We start from the raw sequence: 17,920 nt of genomic DNA, 5'->3' as shown, positions 1-17,920 counted from the left end.
AATTACAGCATTTTTGTAAACAATATTTAACCACTTCCTAAAAAATGAATGTTTATATGTCCTATTTTTATATGTCCTATATGTCCCATTTGTGCACCCTTAGTGCAAATATAATTTTTATATAAACATCTATTCTGCCAAAGTGCATGTGCACACCTGCTGCAGGAGTATACGTGCACGTCCATATGTGCACATGCAATTATACCCTTCATAATAACTTATTTTTATTAATACTTTGAGGATCTAGCTGATTAATGAGGAAGAAATTAACAGGTAGGCCTTATGTTTGAAATATAATTGGGTTCACCTATAATTAAATGAAGGAGAAAGGTCCATGGCTATAACTAAATTACAAGAAAATTTTCTCTGTGAGTCCTGTGTAGACATGAAACATTGCCAAGACTGTTAATGTTTCCTATGGAAAAGTAAGTAGAAGAACAGTAGGAGATGTCCCAGTTGAGTTTTTGCAGTTGAGTACTGCAGAAACAACCTTACCCCTTACTCCTGAGAATGGCTGACTCTAGAAGGTGGGCAACTCATGTATACAGGTTCATTACCAAATTCAACTACAGATGGAGAGATGAGGCAACAATTATCTATTATCTGTACAAAGCTTTAAAAACTGCAGCATGTCCATGGGTGGCCAAGTAAGTGGTTTTCAGCCACATGTTGCCCAAATAAAATATTGTATGATTACTGCATAGTTCAATGTTAGATCCGCATGGTAAGATATATGCAACTCTTGCTGTATGTGATGATCAAGCCTTTAACTACTAACAATCCAAAGTACTCATGGACAGCAGCAAATTTCAAGATTATCCTTCAATGTTTGCAAACATAAATGGCATTCTTAAATATATGTGGGTGTATACATAAAACAGTGACATTCATTTATATGTAGTTGAAAGATAGAGAAAATGGCATGGCAATGCAAAGATAGTTATTCTGTAGACACTTCTATGAATGCCACTGCTTCAGCTCATATGCATAGTTTCATGAAATGAACTGCCGCTGCTAAGTACTGTGAGGCTCTTCCCGTACAGAATAGACAATGCCCTCATTTATTATGTATAATGTCTTGTGCCCATGTCAGCTCCTGATTAATAATTAAAATTAATCTCATTATAGAAGATTTCATTACAGGATAATTTAATTAAATGATGCATTGGCTTCCAGATGCCATCTTTTAAATAATGCTGATGATGACACAGGGATTTGGAGGGTTTCAGCCCAGACTGTTGAAAGTACATTATTTAGAAGATTCTTCAAAATGATCAATAAGGAAAGCAGTTCTTCAATGAGGTCATTCACTCTGGGAAATGACACTAGTTGCCCTCTCACCAGTACTACAGAATACGTGAGCATCATTTAAAGTGGACCTGTCAGGGTTTGCACATGTGGTGAAATAACACTGCTATTTAGGTGTAAGTTACATTAGCACCAGTGTTATAGTCAAAATTCTTCCTTAAGTGCCCATGAAGATCCATAATCGCAAGGCTACATGGACTTCTCTGAATTTCTGTAATACCAGTGACTCTGTTCATGTTTCCCGCTACCGGTTGCTGACCCCAGTTGCTTACTCTACCACTACGGTTGCTGGTCTTAGCATAAACCTGACTACTGATTGTCTAATGCCTCAACATCTGTTTGAAACTGTCTACCAACCGGCTGCCACATGTCATGGTATCATTCTGCACCTGACTATTGTTTACTTTCTTCTGCCTACTACATCCACATCTAAGCTTCAAATCTCAAGCCACAAGTCGAATCTGGTGGTATGAGTTCAGGAGCCCATGTCCTGGTAATACACACTGCAATGAAGTCTGGTGGCCTCTAGGCTTACCGACCCATCATCCCTTGCAGGGTGCTCTGATTAAGACCAAGATGTCACGTAGATCGTCTGCACCAAACTCGTCCATGCCACTTGCCTTAGCTGAGTACACTAAAAGCTTATTTGGTGCTGTCCCAAAACATTGTTGCATACAAATCAGTTGTGCTGAAAATATGACACCTATGTTTTATTAACCACTATATACTTAGGGTGTGGCTGACAGGAAAATTAAAAAGAAGTCAGTGTTTCCCTTTGAAACAGAATAAACTTATTGCCACTTTTTTAAATATATGACACTCTATAATAATAATTTCCAAGTCACCCAGCGTCTGCTGTATGTATGTGATTCAATAGCAAAAGGTAGTCGGTACCACCAGTGTAATGAAAGCTCTTTATTGAAGTTCAATGCTCCATGTCATTTACAGATTCAGCTACAGCTACAGTTATTAGCTGTAGCTGCATCTGGAATTGACATGGAGCTTTGAACTTCAGTAAAGAGCTTCCATAAGCTCTACCTTTAGCTATTGGACTGCTGGGTGTTTAGGTGCAAAGGCTATTCGTTTGGGCAAACTAACCCCTTTGCTGTTCCTACTACTTGCCTTGAAGTAGGTATGTGATTGGCCGCGACACTGATTGGATGTCTCGCACGTGTGGCGGGATGTTGCATGTGACGTCCAGAGAGATGACACACCTGCCCCACGCATCATAATGCATGCCACATGCTAGTTTTAAAGAGGAACTCTAGTGAAAATAACACAATTAATAAAACTGCTTATTTTTTATAATATTAATTTATAGATTATTTATGTATTTAGTGTTTGCCCATTGTAAAATCTTCCCTCTCCCTGATTTACATTCTGAAATGTATCAGTGTTATCTGTATCTTTAGTTCTGCTAGGTGATCTGTACAGAGTGTTCGTTACTTAGAGTTCTATGCACAGAGGGAGACACTGCTGGCTTGGCTGTTGGAGAAAGATTATATTTCCCACAATGCAACGAGATTCACAGACAGCAAACTGTCAGGACCATGGCCGTGACATCACACTGTGGGAGGGATTTCACCAGAATATCAGCCACACAGATGTCCCTGGTAAATTATTCAAGAAAAGGTAAAGATTTCTCATGGGAAAGGGGGTATCAGCTACAGATTGGAATAAAGTTCAATCCTTGGTTAAAGCTCCTTAATTAACTTTATCCACCAGAAAACAAGATATGTTTACTCAAAATAAAGTGCAGCGAAGTGATTTTGTGTTCTTGTGATGTAATGATATAAATTCATTCCAGCATTGTTTATATTTTCTGAAAGAGTAAGAACAGCAAAGCAGCAATGCCACCAAGAAGTGTTTTCAATTGAGTTCCAGCCAGAAGTGAATGTGTCAGTCTTGAGACCTTTTTCAAGCCAAAGCATAGCTTAAAGCAAATAACGGCAGTCATTTAACTTTCTTAATGGTGTACACAATAAGGTGCAAATGAATTTGCATTATTAAAAACACCGGCATACACTGGCCACAGGGTATACTATTAATTGTTGCACTAACAAAGAAATGACAGCTCGACATACTGTATAAATACTTTCTCTACAGTATCTGTATAATCAATTTTAAAAAAGTTCCAGCACATTTACCAGCATCAAATTACCCTGAAGACCTGCCATATGAAAAGTCACTTCCCTGTTGCTGCTTAAGATGTTTATTCACAAATGTGGTGCATTTGTATGCTTTTTGGAGTAATGGAGGCAAGCTGTCCCACCAACTTGAGCTGAATAGGGATTTACTACTCCATGTTCCATTTACCGCAGTCTTTGTGACGAGGCCCACATTGGCCTAAATTTACCATGGTAAGGGAATGGACATTGTAATCTGTCACCTCACCTCATTACTGCCCTGCCCCAAAATAGTAGAATATCTGTAATCTCAGCTTCTGAGTAAACCATGTACTGTATATACCAATGGATTGTTAGGAACATAGTAAGGCCATAGAGGGATTATCACCACATACTAAATCTTCAAGTGCAATAAACTGGTAGGCCTTGGGTACTTTTTTTGTTGGCCTGCTCAATCCTGGGATACATGTAAGTACATGTAACTGCAGAAACATGTCCATTTCGGATTGTATGTGATCCTTATTCATGGGTCCATCCAAGAATCCATATACTGAAATTATTGGACAGTCACAGGTATACAATGGTGCTGCTTGAGAGGAGGGGCATCTTTCCCATGTTACCCTTCAAGCTGCATTAAATACTCCTTTCCATCAATGTGCATATTGGGACCATTTCTTTTAAATGCTAGAATGTTCTTCAGACAATCAGACAGTGTAGGTAAGTCCTTCTCCCACTCCACCTTGAGAACTTCAATACATTAGTAAACAGCATCTTATATTAGTCAATATGGATACAGTAACTATTGAAATATCCAGATATAAAGCCAACAAAAGCTAAGCTCATATTCATTCTCTGCCGCACATGGTCTTACTACACCCCTGCTATCATATGTTTCTGTATACATCATTTTCCTCAAATGTAGATGACACATTACTATATTAAAATATCATCAATGGAATAATCCATTGTACAATATTTCCTGAAGGTCACTGCACACTATGTACCTTTCAAACAAGGACACCTGCACTATAACAGCCTGCAGTGCTGTACATATTCAGAAATGTATATCCTTTTCACCTGAAAAGACATGGACCACAATTACCACTAAGGCTAAAACACAAGCTATCAGATGTCACCATGAAACAAAGAAGTTTGAATCATTCCTGAACTTAACAATTCAGAGCTCAGAACATGACAGGATGTGCAGTTGTAAAGAAGAGCCTAAATGCTGAATTAGTCATGAACTTAAAAGTCCCTAATCTTACTGCAGTTATTGCTCAGTAAAAGTATCTGGCTACCAATTCTTCTTCTTTTTTTGTATATAAAAAAATGTTTAATTTTTTGTATTGGTACTATAAGCATAAGCGGGTTGATAAAGGTCCACTACAATAAATGCCAAGTGACCATTCATCCCCAGTGCACACTGAATTAAGAATTTTTTAATCTAACAGAAAAAAGACACAAGTATGACCAACCTTTTACCAATATATTTATTGAGACAACCAACCCCCAATGACAGATAAGCTATTAATTGGTAAGAATAAGATGGACAACATTATTACTGAGGCCCAGCATCATTCAGCAGTCTATAAATATAACATATAGTATTATGTCTTCAAACTTTTTTGATAATGTACTTTCTCTGCAACATACATTTCAAAAGTCTTCACCTGTTATTATAAACTTTATCATGCTTGGTGCTCCGTTGTTTAATGCAAAAAAATGTGAGGAAAAAATTAAGGAGTTTAAGTGGTGAATACCACACCCATAGTCTCAGATGTATGACGGATATAGTCAACATTCATTGATTCTTTTTTATTATTTATAAGCAACAAAGTAGCCAGGACAGATACCCAACCTTAATAGAAATGATCCCAAATACTGTCCAAAATGTTCAAAATTACAATATGGCCAAAAAGATGACACATAACTTAATGGAGGTATAGTATACAATCAGGTAACAACACCAGTCTGTTTGTGTTCCAGCGAACACTTTCTTAAACAGCAGTTACAGGCAAATATTGAAGTGGAGGTTCCAAACAACCCAGGAAAACAGATTCACATGAGGCATATGAAATCCTGTAATTTTATGCAGAATCTATATCCAACTCTGGATTGTTCATGAAGACAAGTTTTGTGCATCTTGCATAATGCACTACTTGCAAGAGGCCAGGAGTGAGAGGCATATGTTAGATACAGCATGTATTTATTTTTGTAACAATTTGGACAACTGCATTTGGCTATTGGACACTGATGCTGGGCATCTAGTTTTGAATTTAGCTTCTAGTGCTCAGCAAAGTAAAGTCAAACCACCAAATCCTAATATGTTTGCACCTAGGTGTTAAATTTGGGCACCACTGTTTAGCTAAAGATATGCAAAAGAGTCAGCTGGTACTTACTCTGGGCACTAGCCTTTAGTTCTTGATATTTTTGACTCCCCAGGCATTGATTTTGGGAATTGGTCATCAGCTATGCATATAGCCAGAGTGCAGGCTACCATGAAGGCAGCTCCTGGTGCTTTGAAATGATACAGAGGTTATCCGTTAGTTGGGTATTATTTAGGAAGGCTATAGGACACAGTGGGTGGGAAGTTAGTTTTAATGGTAAGTGTTAGGAGGTTAGGTTAGGCATTAGAAAAATGATGTTAGGAGAAGAGGTTAGGGATAGGGGTCAAGAAGGACTTAATGTCAGAGCTTAAAATCAGGGTTAGATTTCAGGAAGTGGTTAATGTTGGGGTAGACTTAGATGACAGGAAGAGATTAGCGTTAAGGGAGGAGTGTGATTTCTGGTGCTATTTCCTGATATACCTAAGGCCAGGGATCTTCTTTAAAACACACATAACTTGAAGCCAGGGTTCCAGTTTGATTTTTTTTTTTTTTTTTACAAATAGCAAAGATTTTGCATAGGAAACCATAGATTCCTTTAAAACCAGGCTATACTATTAAGAATTAATTAGAAGCATAACATTTAGTATAGAATATGTCATGTTAGATCAACTTCACACATAACATATCTAGTTTATGGCCAATGTCATACAGCGTCCTCTATCTCAAACAAAGCAGTCTTGTGTCTCTGAAAATCATGAAACATTAGAGGCTTGAGAAACAAAAGCAGTGAAAACGCACCTTCTTCATGACCTGTAAACCCCCTCACTGAAACAGAATTTTGACACATATTTATCTTGAATTGTAAGCTACCAAGACATTGGCCATACACAAAAATTGATTCAGTGGATGATGTATGTCATACAGATACAGGAGTCCACCAGCCCAGGACTTACAGAAGTCCAGAAATACGCACTAAGCCTTTCTATGGAACTACAGGTCTCAGCAAGCCCAATTTTTTTTTTTTTTATTATTAAGTTCGTACTAACCACTAATATGTTAGTTTACTGTCTGCCAGATATACAAACATCCAACAACATATACTGGACCAGGGCAATGGATGGTAAGGATGGACTTTCTGTGCATTATGACCTTTCTGGCACACCCTCAAGTACCTGGGTGAAAAATTGGACACTACTCTTTTAATTTAAAAAATGTCAGTTCTCCACATGTCATCTTGTTGCAAAGGTTTACTAAGAAATGGACAACTAGACTTAATGCCAAGAAAGCTGCCTGTTAATTGGCAAATACTCATTTATGTATTTTTTTCAATATTCCCTTTACTTTTCCTGTTGCTTACATTTGCATTGTAAGTTTTTTCTTTTTTATAAATGTTGTCTCCAAAACAATACCTAGAAGGAAAACGCTATGTCTTTTCTGTCTGAACTTGATAGTAGGTGATAATTTAGGCCCCATTTACACTTAATCAGTTGGTACACGTTTTTTTTTCTTCTCCATAGCAGTGCATTATGAAAAATCTTTCAGTTAAAATGCCTACAGTGTGAACTGAGCCATTAACATAATTCACTAAGCTTATCTCCTGTCTTTAATAAATCTTCTGAGCTGTTTCTACAATTATCACCATGGTGATAACTGTAGAAACCGCCCAGAAGATGTATTAAAGACAGGAGATAAGCTTAGTGAATTGAGACCAATGGCATTACTTAGAAAATCAATTGTCCTTTCAGTTATAACTGAGAGCAACTTGTTAAGTGTAAATGGGGCATTAGGCCCCGTTTACACTTAATCAGTTGCTCTCAGTTATAACTGAATAGACAACTGATTTTCTAAGTAATGCCCATATTTTCCTATATCACAGTTCACATTTAAAGGGGCGCTATGGCAAAAAATTGTAAAATTTAAAATATGTGCAAACATATACAAATAAGAAGTACATTTTTCCAGAGTAAAATGAGCCATACATTACTTTTCTCCTATGTTGCTGTCACTTACAGTAGGTAGTAGAAATCTGACAGAAGCGACGGGTTTTGGACTAGTCTAGCTCTTCATGGGGGATTCTCAGGGACTTATTTATTTTCAAAAGCACTTAGTGAATGGCAGTTGCTCTGTCCAACTGCCAAAAAACTGTGTAGCGAGCAGGGAAGCTGGCCAGCATCATTGATTAAATCTTTTTTAGGAAATATACTTATAAAGAATAAAAGCCTTGCTGAGAATCCCCTATGAAGACATGGACTAATCTAAAACCTGTCACTTCTGTCAGATTTCTACTACCTACTGTAAGTGACAGCAACATGGGAGAAAACTAATTCATGGCTCAATTTACTCTGGAAAAAACGTACTTCTTATTTGTCTATGTTTGCACATATTTAAAATTTTACAATTTTTCGCCCCTTTAATGTGCTTTAACTGAAATCTTTTTCACAATGCACTGCTATGGAAAAAAAAAAGCATACCAACTGATTAAGTGTAAATGGGGCCTTAGGGTCAGACTTGTAACTGCAGTTACCAGGAGTAATACATTCTGTTTCTGTTAAAACACATGTTGGCAGTCATTGGGGTGTGTGTGTGTGCTAAGGGGTAACTGATCAGCTAATTTTGGCTAGTGATGTCTCCTCAGCTTTTTAATGCTTGCATTATCATTCTTTGCCATGCAAAATTTCTCTGTGGGGGGTACTGAGAGGAGGAGTGCCTAAAGGCCCATACACACATTAGATCCCTTGGATGACATTGTAGAGCTGACAGGTGTATTGCTAGCCTGTCATTAGTAGCAGCCTTGGCAGAGATTCTTGTCGCATGCGTACAGAGCTTAAGGTGGAATAGGCAACAGAAAGATGTGAACGTTAAGGAAGGAAGTTTAGATGACCCATCAGGGAGAGGGGTGGGGTTATGCTTAGGTGTCAGGAAGTAGACTGTGATGGGGATCAATGGTCAGATCACAAGAGGAAAACTATCATGACAACGCCAAAATAACATTGCATAGCTGCTAGTAAAAACACAGTTTAAATTGGCACCATTACCAAGCCACCATGCTCCCAGATTATATATACACTTTGGTGGACTTTTTTTCTTTATTTGTTTTCTTGTAAAACATGTAAGGGCCTGTTTCCTCTACATGCAGATTGGATGCAGAAAAAGTGACTCCAATGAATGCCCATGGGAAAATCTGCATCAGAAAAATCGCGTTTAGTGGAAACAGGCCCACAGGCATTCACACGGGCCACTCCTCTCCGCCGAAGCACCCCCATACCGTAGACCATGCAGGCTGGTATAGCTCAGGGTGTGAAGCCCCAGTCGGCTGGGGCTCTGCATCCTGGCTATCTCAGCCTGCATGGTTACAAGTGGTTAAAGACCCTCGGGAGGGGGGACCCAAAGTAATTTTTTTTTACTTTCCCACCCTCTGAACATAAAAAAAAGTTTTAAAAATAGGAAAAGATGCTAGTGATTTTTATACAACCATATTGCGCGTGTATAGCGATCCCTGGCCAAAACATGGCGGCTCCGGAGGGGTTTCCATGCGTACGGACCCTCTGGAAACCTTGTCATGAAATTCATTGCTCTTTCTTGTGATATATGTAAAATTACACTACCGACCGTTAGGTTTTCTACATTAACTGTCATTTACAGCATTTAAATGTATAATTTTTTTCCTTTGAAACTTTAAAATTGATTTTCTCAAAAACGATAAGGTCTTTTGGAAAAATGTTCCCCTTGTTCCCACTGTTCTACTTAACATATCCTTCAAATGTGGTGTTTCTACCATATAAGGGGGCTAAAGTCGGCGGATTTTCATTTAATAATCACGGGTCCGTGATGACAGCTAAATCCGTGATCACGAGCCGGATTTGGACCACGATCATGGGTGCATTCAGAACTGAATCCGTGATCGAGAGGCAATCACGAATTTGGAATCCGACTTCATGATCAGGAAAAACAGCTTGTGATCACGGGTTACCTGTGATCACGAGGTCGTGATGAGCAACACTACACACATGGTGTACAAAAAACTACTACACAGCACTTGGGGAGGGGGTGGACAGGCTGGCAGCAGGGCACTGTACACAAGACCTTGCTGCACACTGAATCAGGACTGTCTACAAATCTTTGTCTACAAAACTGTGTATAGTATATTATCAGTGGCTAAGCAGATGCAGTCATTGGAACAACCATGCAGAGAGCAGAAAGCTTTTCCTCTCCGCACCCTTAGTTGTCAGTCTCGCCCTATGGCCCCCTGTGGCTCACTGAATAGGGACTGTCTACAAATCTTTGCCTCCAAAACTTTGTACTATTCCCTATCAGTCATTAGAACAACTCTGCAGAGAGCAGAAAGCTTTTTCAATCCATGCCCTTAGTTTCACTCTCTCTTCCCCGTCAGACACCAACCCCCCCCCCCCCCCAATTGTTACGCCCTGCAGGAAAAAGATTTACACTTTGTGCATGGTTTAATGATAAAGTAAGTGTGTTTATGTACATTTGACATGGCTACATGTACGAAGGCTACAGCATTTAAAATGCTGAAGGACTTATGTGACTATCACTGAATACCAAATAAGCATAAGGTTAAGGTACACCAACACTGATACAACAAAAAAGCATGACACATATTAATGACATCTAAAGACATTCCAACTTAACGCTATTTCACATTAAATCTTCATGCTTAAAAACACATAGACATACTTATTGCTCGCATTAAGATATAAAAATATCTCCCTGGATAAACAGAAAATTTAACATGAAATTAATATACGGCTTTATAGAGGAAATAGACTAGGCTAATGCACTATTAAAATACTTGGCAGAGCCCATTTGCTTCTGCAATGCAAATGCATTAAAAGGTCAGAAGTACACTCCTGACTGCACACATCCCAAAATCTGTAAGACCTATCCATTTCATTTATATAGTAGAAATCAAATCTCAGATTTGGTTCTTTATCATATTTGGCACAGTCCCTTAAACTAAGCATGCAGGCTTGAAGATGTGCATATTTTTCATTTAGTGACAATGCACTTTATTCAACATAAATAACATGGTATATGGATAATCTTGGATACTGAAAATGTTTAAATTAAGAACAGCTACGATGCATTGTAGAGCAAACAACTATTAGCACTAGTAAGAACAATATCAGGAAACAAATGTTAATGCTAAAGCATAAACTAATGAATGACATTTTACATATCATTTAATACTGTGCGGCTCAAATTCAGCTGCTCGGAGGGCCATGTTATTTCCAGCCTAGATGCTGGATCCTCCCCTTCACCCCTCTCTCCCTTTTCAGAGGTAACGTATCACACACACACAGGGCTTAGCTTCAAATTTAGTCTTGTAACAAACATCCTCCCCCCCCCCCCCCACCGCCTACATGCAATAAAGGCACCCGGAAATGTGGGTGCCTGAAACATCAGCTAATAGAATATTAGTAAATTTACCGATATTTTACTATTATGAAGTGCAAATTATAATCAGCTGAACCTAACCCTAGTCTAACACAGAAATATGCTTCTACCTATGCCTTGCCCTAACCACCCTGTCTGCCGATGCCTAACCCTAACCCCTCTAATGCCAAACCCTTACCACTCCCCCAGCTTATGCCTAACCCTAACTGTCCCCTCTGACAATCTGCTGATGTCTAACCTTCTCTCATGCTTAAAGAGGAACTTCAGCCTAAACAAACGTACTTTCATTAAGTTACATTACTTATGTTATTTAAAATAGATAGGTAATATAATCTCTTACCCACCCGGTTTTACAAGAACAGGCAAATGTTTGATTTCATGATGGCAGCCATCTTTTTGGTTGTAATGAGGTGACAGGGAGTATGAGACACAGTTCCAACTGTCCTGTGTCCTGATCACCCCTCCCAGTTGCTAAGCAACGTGAATAACAACATAGCAAATCCCATCATGCTCTGCACAGCATCAGGGAAAAAAAGCCCAGGCTTTTTTTCTTTGATGGGTGGAGCTTAGATAAAAATACAGCAAAAATTGATGCTTTGGTAAGAAAAACAAAGTTCTGATGCTGTGAAACTGTTAAAGAAACACCAAGCCTTTTCAGTTCTGCTGAGTAGATTTTTAGTTCGGAGGTTTACTTTAAAATTAAACTCCACCATGCCTAACCTTAAACATCCCTCCCATGGACGCCCTACCTTAACCACCTGCCGCAGAAAACGATAAATTTAGATCGCCACAAAATGGTAAATATCAGATACCATAATAAACGGTCAATATTTGGTCTCACCATAGGCATTCATACAAATATAATTTATAACAGTCCCCCACATTTTCTGCTACAAACAAAACTTATTTGCGTGCCTTTAGGGGCACCTAAACGTTTACGGCTCCCCAGTTCAAATTAGTGGGCACACTTCCCCACTAATCTTAACTAGTGACTGGGACAGCAGAGGTTCTAGAGGTCATTACATTAAATGGCAGAATGGTAAGACCAGATACAATGCACAACAAACACAGGGACACTACACTGGATGAAACAGGGACACTACACTGAGGGGGACGGAGACACCACACTCATGGAAATATCAAACTGGCAATGCCAGTAAACTACACTGACAGGAACAGGGCCTGTACACTGACATGGAAACTGTTCTGGCATGGACAGTGACGCTACATTTACAGGGGTACTACACTACTTTGCAGAGGTACTCCACTACACTGACAGGTGCACTTAACTACACTGACAGGGCCACTACACTACACTGGGAAGGATACTACACTGGGAGGGACAGAGACAAGTGCCCTTGGTAGGAGGAAGCATCGGAACACAACTCCGTAAGTATCTCCAGCGGAAATGTTGCTTAACTGCTTTGGATGGCATTATCTGGGTTTCCGAATTGTTGTTGCACAATAACATTACCAACATTAATAGTAACCATACATGGCTGTATAAAAAAACTTGCTTGAACATCTCTTTATCAACATTCTCTTCTCCTTAGTGAATTTAAAAGGAATCTTAAGTGAACTTACATGATAATCTCTGCCTGAAAGAGTTAAAAAGAGTTAATATTTAGCTATGCAACTGTTCTCTGTATCATCACAGAAGAAAGGAGGGAGATCGGTACTGCTGCTAAAGCTTTATCCCAGAGGGTGGTAAACATGGATGTCCAATGTGCAGCATGCATAATCGTCAAAGTGAAACATCATCATTTATTGGAAGACATATATTTTGATTTTCAGCCAGCTATGAATTCCCAAAACCATCTTACTTAAAGCATAGCGGATTGATTAGGGCACATTTGTTTAATTATTTAATATTAATTTGCTATAATGATATACATTGAACAGCAATTAATGAGTGGAAACAGCACATAGGTTTTTTCCTAGGTACGTTTCAGATTTCCTGAATTTGAAACTTGCATCAGTGAACTCTGCAGCAACTGAACCTAAATCAAACATCATTACATCAAATTGTAACTGTACAAAACAAAGAACCAGCCAGACAAAATAATACTTAAAAGAATGTTCAACTACTAACTCAGGTTTTGTCATTTGTGCAGATATTTTACTTGTATGTGTACAATAAATAACCTAGTTCAACAGAAATACAATGAAGCCAGTATTCATATTACTAAAATGCATATTTTATTTTTTTATCACTTCTTTGAATTCTAGTACAGTATATGTTTCCTATAAGCATAGAGGGAGGCTGCAGTTTTCACTAATTCACTCCCCTTCATGTAAGCTAAGGTAAGAAATTATTTCATTGGCACCATCCAATTCATATCAGAAATTGGGTTGTCATAGTCCCAAATAATCTTTGCCAAAACTATATATCCCTAAAGGTGTGGGTGGATAGTGTACTGGTTAAAGGGACTCAGAGTAATAATACAAGATTTATACATACCTGGGGCTTCCTCCAGCCCCATCCGAACAGATCGCTCCCATGCTGCCGTCCTCAGCCTTCTCCGTCCTCTCCACCAGATACAGTTACTTCCGCCAGACGCGCTCAGCTGTACGCATGCACAGCGCCTCCCTCTGGCTCTCCGGCGCCTGCCTTATGCAAGTGTCGACTGGCTCTGACTAGCCGAAGTGACGGGTCCCGGTACTGACGATAGAGACGGCTGAGGACGGCAGCGTGGGAGCGATCCATGCGTATGGGGCTGGAGGAAGCCCCAGGTATGTTTACATTTATTATTGCCTTCATCTCTGAGTCTCGTTAAGGGCACTCCCAGTAAGAAGTTCAAGGCAAGACTCCCCAACACTGCAGGGCTGCCTCTTGAGCGTGTCCCAGTGGCTGCAGTCCGACAGGAGAAAAGCGCTATACAAATGTTTGTATTATTATTATTATTATTATATTATAACCTAGTGAAGGTTAATAGTCTGATGCACTTAACTTCTTTAGCTCCACTAACTTTTTTTATTTCATATTTGTAGGTATTTTCTCACTTCCATTTATTTCACAATTTACTCATGAGCAAACTATTGTGTTAATTGGTAACTAATTGAGTACAAATTGTGCAGAGTATTACAGGCGAACCTGTTCTCCAGTGTCCCATGTTTTTCTTCATTGCCACTGGGGGCACCTATTCCCCCGTGACCCCACTGCATTTACTGATGTCACGTACATGTAACTGGGGCTCAGGGTACAGGTGACCCCAGCAGCAATAGAGAAAGACGCAGGACTTAGGAGGAAGCACACAGGTGGAAAGGTGAGCCTGCAACACTCACCATGGGCTCGGGGGCACACATTTTAAATGTGGGGGAGACCAGCCAGGGGTCTGGCGCTTGTAGGGAAATCAAACGCTGCTACTACTGCAAATCTGACTGAGCTCTTTTGAGTGAGAGCTTTTCAGAATGCCAGATCGATCAATTTTGAACAATTTCAGTCAGAAATTGTTAAAAATTATGATCAGGCAGCCAGGTCAATCTCTGCCAGATTCGATTATTATGAGCGAATCGGCTGGATATCGTTTCCACAAATTGAGTAATGTATGGGCACCTTTACAGATCATCTGCTAATATCATGTAAGTAATAGCTCAGACATCCTTACATGTCTTCCTGACAACTTATTTGTAATGTATATCTGTGCAGATATATGTAAAAGCACATTATCCTTGAATACAGGAAAAATATCTTGTACTTGTCAAATCAACATTTCCTATGTGTTGAATAAATAAGTAGAGTTGTAAAATACAGTATTTTGAACAAAAAAAAGTTGCATTATATAGCCTTAAAGAAACTCCATATTTCTAACACCAAATACAAATTGAAAACACTGAGTGCTTATACTGAACGTCCAGTGTTCATCTCAGTCAGTTACTTAAAGTCTCTAAAAGTAAACCACCTGGGATACATAAAAAGGTACTAATTATGTTCAAATTATTTGTTGCAGGGTGAATAAGTGCTAAACATCATTTGGAGCCTAAGCTTAACCCTTTTCCCAAATGAGCCAAAAATGTTATAACTTTGAGTTATTACTACATTAAATGAATATGAAACCTAGACTTATCCACTCGATTCCGATGTGCAGCTTATTCTGCACTACATTGTAAATTTTTTGTCCAACATCTGGCGTATTAAAGGGTGAAAGCTGAATAAGGGACATGTTCCTGTTCCAACAAGTACATCTAAGGAGCTGGGGAAACTGCTGCAAAGGAAGGAAACAGACCCTGGGAAATAAATAATTAAACAATAAAACCAAAACCTGTGGGGCTAATTAAATAAAAGGCATAACCAAATTGGATATGAAAATCTAGACAAAGCTGACAATGCTTTTGAGTAAATTCATGTTGATAAATTGTCTGCCCTAATTACATGTTTACTCTGGAACCAACATCTCAATTTTCTGGGCTACATGCCAAATCTGTCACAGTCTAGACCCTATGATCTACAGTATTTACAGCTATTCTTCATTGTATAGTTCTTGCCTAGAACAATGCAGTACACCTGAGTGTAATTTTCCTACTGTATAAAGATGACCTTAGAGGTCTGAAAGAAATTCAGAGTAACAAAGATCAATTTCATTCTCTTTATTCACTACAAGTTGTTGTTAAAGCAATCCAACAGTCAGTGTAAATAAAAACATGGATATTTATGGTGTACGAAGACACATTGTATAGACGTCTTCATACATTGTTCCATTACAGTGCTTGATTCCTTAGTGACTTGTGTGACCGTGGCTATGGATATTCATGGCTGTACTATTCATGCATGAGTATGGTCTATGCAGGCCCAGTAGAACAAAGGCGCTTGTGCACTGAGGAAAAAAGTTGTTCACATGCACCTTTGTGCTATAGGGCCTGCACGAGCCAAAACAGTTAATTTGAGTGCTGCCATAGGCGTCTCCATTAATAGTTGCAAATAGGGATAGGCATCTGCAGGGGGGTCTTGGGTTTAGGCATCACTGAGGGGAGGTATTAGAGTTAGGCATTGCTGGGGGGATCTTAGGGCTTAGCACTGGTGGGAGGAGGGGTTCTTAAGGTGAGGCATTGCTGAAAGGGTCCTTAGGGTTAAAGAACTGTGGGGGGTCCTTATGGTTAGGCATTGACATGGGGATCAGTTAGTGTTCATCACATCAAGAGCAAGGGCTCCTGAGAGAGTAAGGTTAGGTTAGGCCATAGTATAATATTGGTGAAGATAACCAATATCAGAATTAAGTAGTGGAATGCCTGTAATTTTGCTAACAATCCGGCTTTCTCCTTTCAATTGCCACGCTGTCCTTTTTAAATGTATGCTGCACAGACTGGACTTGCGCATGCTCACTCATTGAAGAAAAATATTCAACCAGCTGTGTTGAGTATAGTAAGAGGGCCTTTAGGTTCATTGTAGCCCCTTACACACTCCTAGGAGTTCTGGTTCACCATGAGCTTGCTAGGTACTCTGTACCTCTAAGTGTTTCAAGTCCTACCCCATAGAGCCACATTAATCCATGCCATGCACTGAGGATCAATCAGTTCGAAACAGTCTGCATGCATGTTGGATTATTGTGGCTCTGTAATATTAATAAGCTGACACATCATTGCATTCCAGTGGATCTGGAGGCGTGGCTAGCTCACAGAGACGACAATGGTTAATTTGCATATATTCAGCAGTGATGTATTGGGAGACATCTCGTAGCTCACTCCAACCTGAATTATTGCAAATTCTTTCTGCTTTAAGAAATCAATCTTTTGTTTTTCAGAGTATAATTAGTCACCCGGTACTGGAATGGTGAAATATAAGAAGAAAAAGCAAGTCAGGTCATTTTCTAATATAACCACTAAAACAAGGTCATCCTGCACAAATCTATATTTAGAAATACCATAAATCAATGGACACCATAAATAATATGGTTTATATTGCTACCATAGAGCAGGAGCATTACCAAATACAAAACTGCAACAGTAATTGGATACAAATCAGTCCCTCATCCAAATCAAGTATCAAAATTTCTTTATCGTACCAACATTCCTTGAATTGACACTGAAGCATAAAAAACACTAATGATATAATGAATTGTATGTGTAGTACAGATAATTAATTATCTGTTAAGAACATTGGTAGCAAAGAAAAGAGTCTATTTTTTTTTTTTACTTTCAGTTATATAAGCTTTTTTTCAGTTCTATAAGCTTTTTTTTCATAACATTGCATCATTCTGTCATACTGTATTTGTGATTACAAACTACACTCTGTATTTTAAACTATGAAACAGAGCAAAGCTAATGACCCTTTGAGGTCCCCTGCAGAAAAACCTTATCTGAAGCTGTTTTTCACTGTTTCTTTGAAGCATAAGTGCTTCAGAAAATAGCACTGTCTGACCTAAGTTGGGTCAGAGAGCTCAGAGAAGCTCTTTTGAATAGATAACAACTCAATTTTTTTTAATTCTTCCTGTGCCAGAAACAGGATGAGACTCTTTCCTTTGCTACTAATGTTCTATTTCTTAGCTGCACTACACATACAATTCATTATCTCATGAGTTTATTTTCACTTCAGATTCCCTTTAAATTCACAAGTGTCACATGCAATAGAAGAGGGCCCTCCTTCTCCCTGTGGCCCCACTCACTACCACTTAGACCACATACATACAAACATGTATGAAAACATCCACTTGATACAGAAAGGAAAAGTTGAGGGCTGACCTTTAAAAACTGTGAAGCAGAGTAGTTTAAAGAGAACCCAAGATGGGTTGTAAGAATCCTATTAGCACA

At 38.9% G+C, this 17,920-nt stretch overlaps 1 protein-coding gene across 2 annotated transcripts in view; it reads right to left on the bottom strand.

The window, feature by feature from the left end:
- EYA4 (EYA transcriptional coactivator and phosphatase 4) overlaps window positions 1–17,920 on the bottom strand; it is a 481,052-nt gene that overhangs the window by 338,812 nt on the left and 124,320 nt on the right. The window contains exon 1 of one of the 2 annotated variants that reach the window (XM_068231603.1): window positions 11,521–11,603. The exons of the other annotated variant lie outside the window; for it this stretch is intronic. The gene's annotated coding sequence lies outside the window, so the exon portion shown is untranslated. Of the gene's footprint in view, window positions 1–11,520; window positions 11,604–17,920 lie in introns of those variants that run through there. 2 annotated transcript variants of the gene reach the window in all.

The sequence above is a fragment of the Hyperolius riggenbachi genome, chromosome 4, assembly GCF_040937935.1.
Source record: "Hyperolius riggenbachi isolate aHypRig1 chromosome 4, aHypRig1.pri, whole genome shotgun sequence".
In the NCBI taxonomy this organism is placed as follows: Eukaryota; Metazoa; Chordata; class Amphibia; order Anura; family Hyperoliidae; genus Hyperolius; species Hyperolius riggenbachi.
Note: the sequence above shows the minus strand (reverse complement) of the source record. Positions and strands in the feature narration are given on the sequence as shown.